Raw genomic sequence first — 8,886 nt, forward strand, 5'->3', positions numbered from 1 at the left:
ATCCCTGAAAGCAACAAGGGGAAAATTCTCGTAAGGATATGAGAACTGACAAAAAAATGCCTGTTGTCCTTCAATGGCTCCATATTTTTAAAACAACCCACCCCAGGACCAGTGGGCCTTAAAAGAAATTCGCTGATGTTATGTTTCCTGTTGCCACTTCTTGACACTGCTTTCCCAGTTTTCCATGAGTGATATCCTGTCTCACTAGGGCAAAAATTAACAATAAAAGGTTTCCTTTTTTTGATGTTTCACATCAGAAGAAGTAGCACCTTAGTGAACATTGTATCTCTGATCAAACTTTTTTCCTTTCTTTTTAATTTTTTTTCTTTCTAAAATACATTCAATACATCTCCTCAGCTGCCACTACACTGAGTTTGGGAATTTTCTTTTTCTTCAATATTATTGATTGCTTAATTGGTTTGGTTTTGGTTTTGGGGTTTTTTTGGTTTGTTTTTTTTTTTTGTTTGTTTGTTTGTTTGGGTTTTTGTTTTGTTTTTGGTTTTTTGGTGGTTTTTTTTGTTTGTTTGTTTTGTTTTGTTTTGTTTTGTTTTTGTCAGCTTCTTACATGATGTTTGGTTTTAGTTTTAGTCGCTTTCTATCTGTGGGGTTTCGTTCTACAGTTTGGTAGTCACCATTCAGGAAACCTCAGAACCCCAGCTTAATGAGTGGGAGCTCTTATCTTCCATCCTCACTTGGTGAATCATATACTGATCACTGGACATGTTGAGAGCCACTTTGGCAGGGTTGTAGGTGGATTTTTTTGGTTTTTCTTTAATCCCACAGCAGCAACAACAAACCTTTAAATAGAGATCAGGTATGGGCACAGATCATCCCAGCAGCAGCTCCCTTGGATCCAGAAAACCAGTAGAGTTGTTACATGACAAGAATATCTGTGATCTGCAACTTAATTGTACGGGTAGGCAGAAGCTTGCTTGACCACCAGTAGCTAGGTGGGACAGCTCCCTGAAGTGGCTATCCATCAACTTTTAGAGTTGTGTATTGGCCAAACAACACTAATTTGAAATTTAATGGAGCCACACTGCTGATCTTGCTGAGAGTGAGTGAGATTATTTAGAAACGCCCGATAAAGATATAAGCAATCCCATGTGAGTAGAAGGTTGCAATTGCTTTACTTGAGCCACAAAATTTTACCTCTCCCAACTATTTAAGTCATGAACAGAGTAACTACCTAATAATTCTCAAGACACCTGAATGTGCCCAGAAGAAGGCCGTAAAGCTGATAGAGGGACTGGAAAGCTTGTCTCAGGAGGAGTGTCTCATGTGTTTGTCTAATTTACAGAAAAGGTGGCTGAGGGGTGACCTCCTTGCTATCCAGTTTCCTGAGGAGGGGAGGTGTAGAGGGAGGTGCTGAGCTCTTCTCCCTGGGATCCAGTAATAGGACACATGGGAATAGTTCAAAGCTGCACAAGGACAGGTTTAGTCTGGACATCAGGAAGCTTTTCTTTACCAAGAGGGTGGTCAAACACTGGAGCAAACTTCCCAGAGAAGTGGCTGATACTCCCAGACTGTCACTGTTTAAGAAGCATTTGGACAATGCCCTTAATACAAATCTTGAACTTTTGGTCAGCCCTGAGGTGGCCTGACGGGTGGACTAGATGATCTTTGTAGGTCCCTTTCAGATGAAATACTCTGTTCTACTATTTTGAAGAGAGAAGGAAGACTTTATACTGTGGGATCTTTTGTTTATTGGTTCATGTTATTTTTTTTCATTTTCCTTCTTTTAATTTCCATCACCTCTCCTATGAATACAGGTTGAGAGGTTGGAGTTGTTTAGCCAGAGAAGAGAAGGCTCTGGAGTGACCTTATAGCACCTTCCAGTACCTAAAGAGGACCTACAGGAAAGGTGGAGAGGGACTTTTTACAGGGGTACGTAGGGATAGGACAAAGGGTAATGGCTTCAAACTGAGAGTAGGTTTAGATTAGATATTAGGAAGAAATTCTTTGTTGTAAGGGTGTTGAGACACTGGCACAGGTTGTCCAAAGAAGTTGTGGATACCTTATCCCTGCAAGGTTGGATGGGGCTTTGAGCAACGTGGTATAGTGGAAGGTGCCCCTGCCCATGGCAGGGAGGTTGGAAATAGATGGTCTTTAAGGTCCCTTCCAACCCAAACCATTCTGTGATTCTATGATTAAATGTGTTGGACATAAAATAACACCAAGTTGTAACTTCAGATGCAGTGGAAAAATGCAATTACCATCTGCAGTGAGAAACCTGAGAGTATATTCCCACATGTAACAGAAGTGAAGTGGGAGAAAAGCTTCTTCAGAGGGATGTTGAGTTTAAGGAACAGGACTATGTAGAAACATCTTGGTAAATGATCACAAAACAGGCAAAACAGTGCTGGGCAACAAAGCCACATGCTGCAGCTTAGAACTAACTAAAAATAAATTGTGTCCACAGCACAATAAATTATCAGCAAGACAGATGATGGCCAAGAAGAGGAAAACCATAATTGTTTCCTCTGGGTCTGGATTTCCGAAAGTAAACACTCAGTCTTGTCCCAACTTTGTAACGGAAAATAGAATTCAATAGCGTGGAGGAAACTGGCGAATCATACAATAGCAACACAGTATTTAAAAGCTTAGCCATATGAGGGAAGGGAGCAATAATGACAATTGTTCCTAAAGTCTGTGCTGCAAGCAGACTGAGAGGAAGTTTGGTCTGCCAGAGAGGCAACAGTCTGGGTGCTGGGAGGCCTTGGCCTTGCTGGCTCTCTTGTTTACGCCTCATCTCTGAACCAGACATTGAATCCCCTTGTTTATACAGTGCTTCCCAAGTCATACCTCCTTCTGGGAGGAGAGTTTTCCTCACAGATTAAAAACCAGAGGAGAACTGGCAAACAGTTTTTAAAAGTTGACAAAGTGATGTAATAAATAGCTACAAGAGAACACTCTATGGTGATGGTAAGGATCATAGCTATCAAAGAGCATGGGACACCTGCCAGTTTAATTTTAAATGCACTGGTAGCACTTAGCGAGTTCTATAATTTCATTCAATGGCTGTGATTTGGATTTTTCACCAAATTTCCCCAAAAGTCTGCCTAAGTTCCCCATGCTTATACAGCTAACCTTTGATCGCATTAAGTAAGGGTCTCTCCAAATTAAGAGAACATTTTGTTAACATAGATGAGATGATTGTTCTGGGAAAGTCTCCAGCCCAAGTAATTTTGAGCATGCTTAATTATTTCGATGGAACTGCTAAAAGACTACTTAGGTCCCAACATAATTTGGAGAAGTTTCTAGGCCTTCGCATGTAGAAACAAGTTCATCTATGAAAGTGGAGATGCAAACACATTTTCTTAGGAGCAGAGTTTAGACACATAGGGATCCCTTATGCTCTGATCCCAGAGATAAAAAAAATTGCTACAAAATTCAAGTGTGTACTCATGGTTCTCCGTTGCTTCCAATGCAAATTCTGATGGTAACAAAAGCCATTTCATTTTGTCGAGCAATCATTTAGCTCCTTAATGAATTTCTTATCAAAAGAAGGGATTTGGCCAGAGTACCAGTTGATTAAATTAGCCAAGTACTGCCTCACATCTGGGGACAAACTCTGCAGACTAGATAGCTCACAAGCAGATGTATTCCATAGCATATCCTGGTCTTGTCCTCCATGCTAGACCTGGACAAGGAAGAAGCAAAGGAGCTGAATACCTCAACTGCAGATCATCCAAAAGTTGTCCTCTACCAGGGAAATTTCTTGACTGAGCAAACCCATCTGTTCTCCAGCGTCATCCTCCTCTTTGCAGACAACACAAGGATGACAAAATCTCAGTAATATGATCACACGATTTTATTAACAAGATGAAAGAGTGTTGTCCCATCAGCACTGCCAGTTACAGCAGCATGGTACAGCCACACCACATGCATCACAGACAACTTTATCCCTGAGATCCATTGCTGATGAGGTGGAGCAATAGTCTGGATCAGTTAAGGGGTAAATGGGGCAGAACTGCCCAGCCACACAGCCACCACTGTATCACACAACTAGGAGCAGATGCACTGGACTATACTGAGAAAAGGGATGGGTCAGCTGCATCCTGCCACTGGGCTCCCTGATTTTGTAGCTGATTTGGGATTTTAAGCTTTGTTCTAGTTCTTGGGCGTTGTTTTTGAGCTAAAATTCTTATGAGGATGCTCACTGACAGTACACACTGTGTGTGCTTTGTGCAAGTTTTAGGCACCATTGACCCACAATGACATAGATACATAATGAAATGAAAAATAAATTATCAGCTGTTTGATTCCTCCATTAGCAATTATACTTAAAGGAATTTATTAAAAAGAATGTCACTTGCAGTACTATTCACAGCTAAACATAATTTACTCCAAATACCATAGACAGGAAGGTAGGGTTAGCTCTGCCTTTTTTTCACATACAAAGGACAACCTACAACTCACCTCCCTGGGGGGGTGAGGAGGAGACCATCCTTTCCCTCCTGCTTGGCTTCTGTGTCCAAACTGCTACTGCATTGCAGCACTGACAGTCACACTCCTGTGTCTGTCCCACAACACTCACACATATCACCCCACCTGCTTTAGGTCTCACCCCTGTGCTGCAGGAGAGAGTGGCAAACAATGTTACAATACCTCCTTCTCCAGAGGAAGTGCCCTGAGGCCGTGTCAGAGCTTGGGAAAAGTAGAGTTGGGGTCAATTGTTTCCTTTGCTCCCTGTGTGCTGTGACATAACAAAGTACCCCTATTTCCTGGCAGCACGGAGAGGTCTGGACTGCATCAATTGCAGCTTGATGTACTAAAAGAAACTTTGGGAGTTTGCTTCAGTGATAAATAATGTTTAGAATAATTGAAAATATGAGCTGGTGATATATTAAAACTCATTGAAAGCAAAGGCCACTTTGGGGGAAACAGGTTTTGTGCACTTCCTTGTAGTTGCTGTAAACACCTCAAGGCTCCTCAGGTCCTGGACAAGGCGAGGGGAAGCACATACCTTTCTTACAAGTGTACATTCCTTGGTTCACCATGGGATGAAACACCCTTCCTGCTGAGCTGTTTGCAGAAGCAATTGGAATTTATCCCATGCTTTTAATCTGACCATAAACAACGGCATTGCATTTGTCTCTCTCATTTCTGAATGTTGTTTATACTCAGTTGGATTTAGCGAAGGCTGACTCGTGCATCTGGATTTCTTCCCTCACTGCTTTTCCAGGGTAATTAATAAACTCTATCCTGTTTACTGGTACCAGTATGAACCCCTAGAAACCGGGAGTTGTGGTGTTTCACATCAGTTTTGAATTCTGGAAGGGGGGAAAAAGTAATTTTACCTGCATGACAATACTTTCTAAAGAGGTATAAAATGGCAGTGGCTCTCAAGAGGAATCAGCACCAATTTTCTCATATTTCAGTGAGGTCAATATAGTAGGAAAATATACACCCACGGCATTTAACAATATGTAGGAAACTGAAGAGAGCTCACATCATGTCTGATCTCCTCCAACTGGGTATTCAAAGCTCTCAGCAATCCAGTAGAAGTATGTTCATCTAAATATATGAAAGGTCTTTTCATCCAGTGAGCTGAGCTGCTGTAGAAATCTGGACATTTGTCTTGGAGCACTTGTGAGAAACATGCAAGGGCCATTTCTGATAGAAAACCCATTTGAATACCTGTATACACACAAATGTGTGTGCCAGGAATTGCTGCAAACACACAAATTATGATAGTTCTGAGCTTTATTTTGATTTTTTTTTTTTAAATAGAAGCAGAAATCAGAGTGTGAATCACTATATTAGGCTAAAAACTTGTCCCACATGCCAGTGGGTATTGTGAGGCATGCCTGCCTGTACTTTTATAGTAAAACTGTCCTGTGCAGTGTTTTGCTTGGCTAGAGTCTATAAAAATTAACTGTATTTTCCTAAGCAAGAGGAAGTGGGAGAGTAGGCTGGTCCTAATTGCCTGGGGGAAATTCCTAGGCAAAGAATTCTCTGCCCAGTTTTAGTGAGAGTGACCAGACCTCTGGGCATTTTCATATGTCAGAAACTAATCCTAGCACAGTTTATACATACTCAAGGACTGTCACAAAGCGTACTACAGGCTAATTCATCCTAGCAATTTCTCTATAATAGAGGTTGCTGTGATACCTTCAGAACATCCAGTCACATCTGTGCTGCATATTGCAGGATGACATCAGGCACAAAGCCACATAATTCCAGAAACACCCTTTGAAAAAAACTTATCTATAATATCCTTCAAACTAGTATAGCAGCACAACATTTATTAAATCTGATTATTATTGTCACAGGAACCAGCATGATCATAGGCTGCTTGAAGCTATGTGCTTTCCCATCCACTGCCCACTGGAGAGGACCAGATGGAAACTACATTGCTTCCTGAAGAGATAGGATGGAAACTGCACCACCTCCTGGGCTTATTTCTACTAGACCATCATCATCCAGTGGGAGCACACCTACCTATGTTGTGTCAGGGTCGTCTCTGGTTACACAGCTTTACACTCTTCATTCTGTAGCATACAGGTGAAAGAGGAAGCTTCAGATGGTGACTCGGTGGCCCACTGGGACATGATCTGCTCTGGGGTCAGCAACATGAGGTTTCACCACAAGTCCCTTCTTTACCACCAGTTATGTGTTAACTGTTCTGCAAACAACAAAAGGAGTTAAGAAAAGCCTTGGATCCAGATATATAAGGACATAGCTTCTTGTTCTCATTTGAAATGGAAAATTTAAGCATGAATGTTTACATATACTCTCCTCTAGCAGCTTCTTGCCTGCTGCTCACTTTCACAAGAGCCTTTTATAATTTAAAACATGCTTGAGGCTTCCGATTACTCAGGAGTGCTTTCCATTACAGCTGTCCTGAAGCTTTGTCCCTCTGAATGTCCCTAGAACCCTACATGGGCTGTGGTCCATAACCCTCCTGGTCTTCTTTCTCACAGGCTTTTCTTCCCAGTCTGACTATGTGCATTGCAGAAATGGTCTTTCACTTTCCAAAATGAACAATTTGACCTGGGATCTCAAACTCAGCCCCCGGAGCATGACTTCAAAGTGCTTTCCAGCCCAGGCAGACACATCTCAATGTCAAAATGCTCAGCACAAAATGTCCGTGCTGTTTGACAAAAAGCAATACAGGTTAAAGTTTAGGTGGAATTGGTTTAGATTTGTCCACAAAGAAAATAAAATATTTAGCAAAATAAATAAAAATGTATCTGCTGTAAACACTGATTACAGGAATTGTAAATAAAAAGACAAAACAACCCAAACCCTCCAAATCTTATAAACAGATTCAAGTGAAAACATTTACATGATTTGTGCATAATTATTCTCCCCCCAGTGCCTATAGCAGACACATTCATGGGGACATATTTATTTAGAGGTATCCAGTAAGATTATATAGATACAGAGGACAATTTAGGAAATCCTAAACTTGCCAAGGTTAGGAAGAGTTTTCTATATATTTTTCTTATTTTTTCTATAAGTTCACACCATCAGCCACTGCTGTGGACAGAATAAAGGTTACATGGGAGAGACAGCTTACAGACCAGCTTACGTGGGAGGATATCAAAGTAGTTCGAAAAGCAAGTGTGCAGGAGACGGCCAGGAACCATCTCCAGTTTTCAGCAGCATGACAGAAGAGTGAGAAACTTTCAATTGCAGAATATCAAATCTGCCACATCTGAAATAAAAGAAGATTAAGACGCAGCTAAATTTTTTTTTCATTCCAACAGCCCTGGGGAAAAGTATGGAAACATAATGTGGGGGAGCATGGGTCAGGAAAATTAACTGGGTGAGTAAGGGAGCAGGGAAAAGTTAACACTTGGGAAGGGGAATGGAAAAACGCCACAGACTTTTCATAACTGTAGATACTTTTTTTTTTTTTTTTGGTGCTGAAGTGGTGCTTAAGTTGGGAGCACCATTTCCCTGGGTTTCTCATTTTATTGCAATGTGACATAGATGAAGTTGATGCAGAACATCTCGGCTAGCAGCAACAGTGGGGCAATGCTCGGAACTTGCAGGTCACGTGAAGAGGCCTGCAATTAGGGACCTTCTTCCTTATCATCAAGATCTCTGAATCTCCCAAGGAGGATACCACACACATATATACATATATATATGACAGAGATAGGCACTACTTGTGTATGTAGCATAGAATAAAAGTACATCTTACTGGACAAACGAAACACGAAGATTCTAGGAAAGCAAAATAATAATGATTTTTAAAAGCATGAAAGTCAAATCAGAAATCCTAATTTGGGGGGAGTGGGGAAGACTTAGTTAAAGGAAAGATGTATTTCTCCTCCGATAATTCTTACTAAGACAGGAACAGTGCTGTAGAAAGGTGATTTCCATGATCAGCAAAGGCACAAGTGGAGATGCAGCTATAGTGGTAAAAGTGCTTTTTCTAGAAGAATTTATTTTATATTTAGCCAAAATGCTATCAAGGAAAAGAATCAGTCTAACATGTTCTTTTGCTTCTATGAAGCAATTTCACAGTAAAAGGAATTACTAGCACAGATAGACCAACCAGCTTTTTTTTTTTTCCATCAGGCACTCAGTTGTAGATGTAACACAGATTTCACTTTAGCTGCAAAGCATTTACAGTTTGCTCTTAATCAGATTTTCCCTCAAAGAAATGAGTAAGTAACAGACGAAAGTTCATGAACTCAAATCAGTGGTGCAAATCTTTTAGTTCAAAATCATTTGAACTTTGCTGAACTTCCAGATCTGAAGTGTAATGTATGATTTATAGTGCTGCTGAGTGCAGCCGTGACACCGACACAGACCAGAGCCAGATGTCTTAAGCATTAGCACCAGCAGTTACAAACACATTCAGCCTGTGGCTGCACACAAAGTGCTGTTTGTGGGAGCAGAAATATTTTTTTAGGAACTGTGATA

At 40.9% G+C, this 8,886-nt stretch overlaps 1 protein-coding gene across 1 annotated transcript in view; it reads left to right on the forward strand.

Moving 5' to 3' along the window:
* Positions 1-6,459, forward strand: part of CUNH14orf132 (chromosome unknown C14orf132 homolog) — a 57,310-nt gene extending 50,851 nt beyond the window's left edge. Inside the window, exon 3 of the transcript XR_003571103.1 lies at positions 6,279-6,459. The gene's annotated coding sequence lies outside the window, so the exon portion shown is untranslated. The remainder of the gene's footprint in view (positions 1-6,278) is intronic.
* The last annotated feature ends 2,427 nt before the right edge of the window (positions 6,460-8,886 follow it).

Source organism: Empidonax traillii, unplaced genomic scaffold (genome assembly GCF_003031625.1).
Source record: "Empidonax traillii isolate 1590-97213 ecotype Southwest subspecies unplaced genomic scaffold, ASM303162v1 scaffold107:size1083646, whole genome shotgun sequence".
Taxonomy (NCBI): domain Eukaryota; kingdom Metazoa; phylum Chordata; class Aves; order Passeriformes; family Tyrannidae; genus Empidonax; species Empidonax traillii.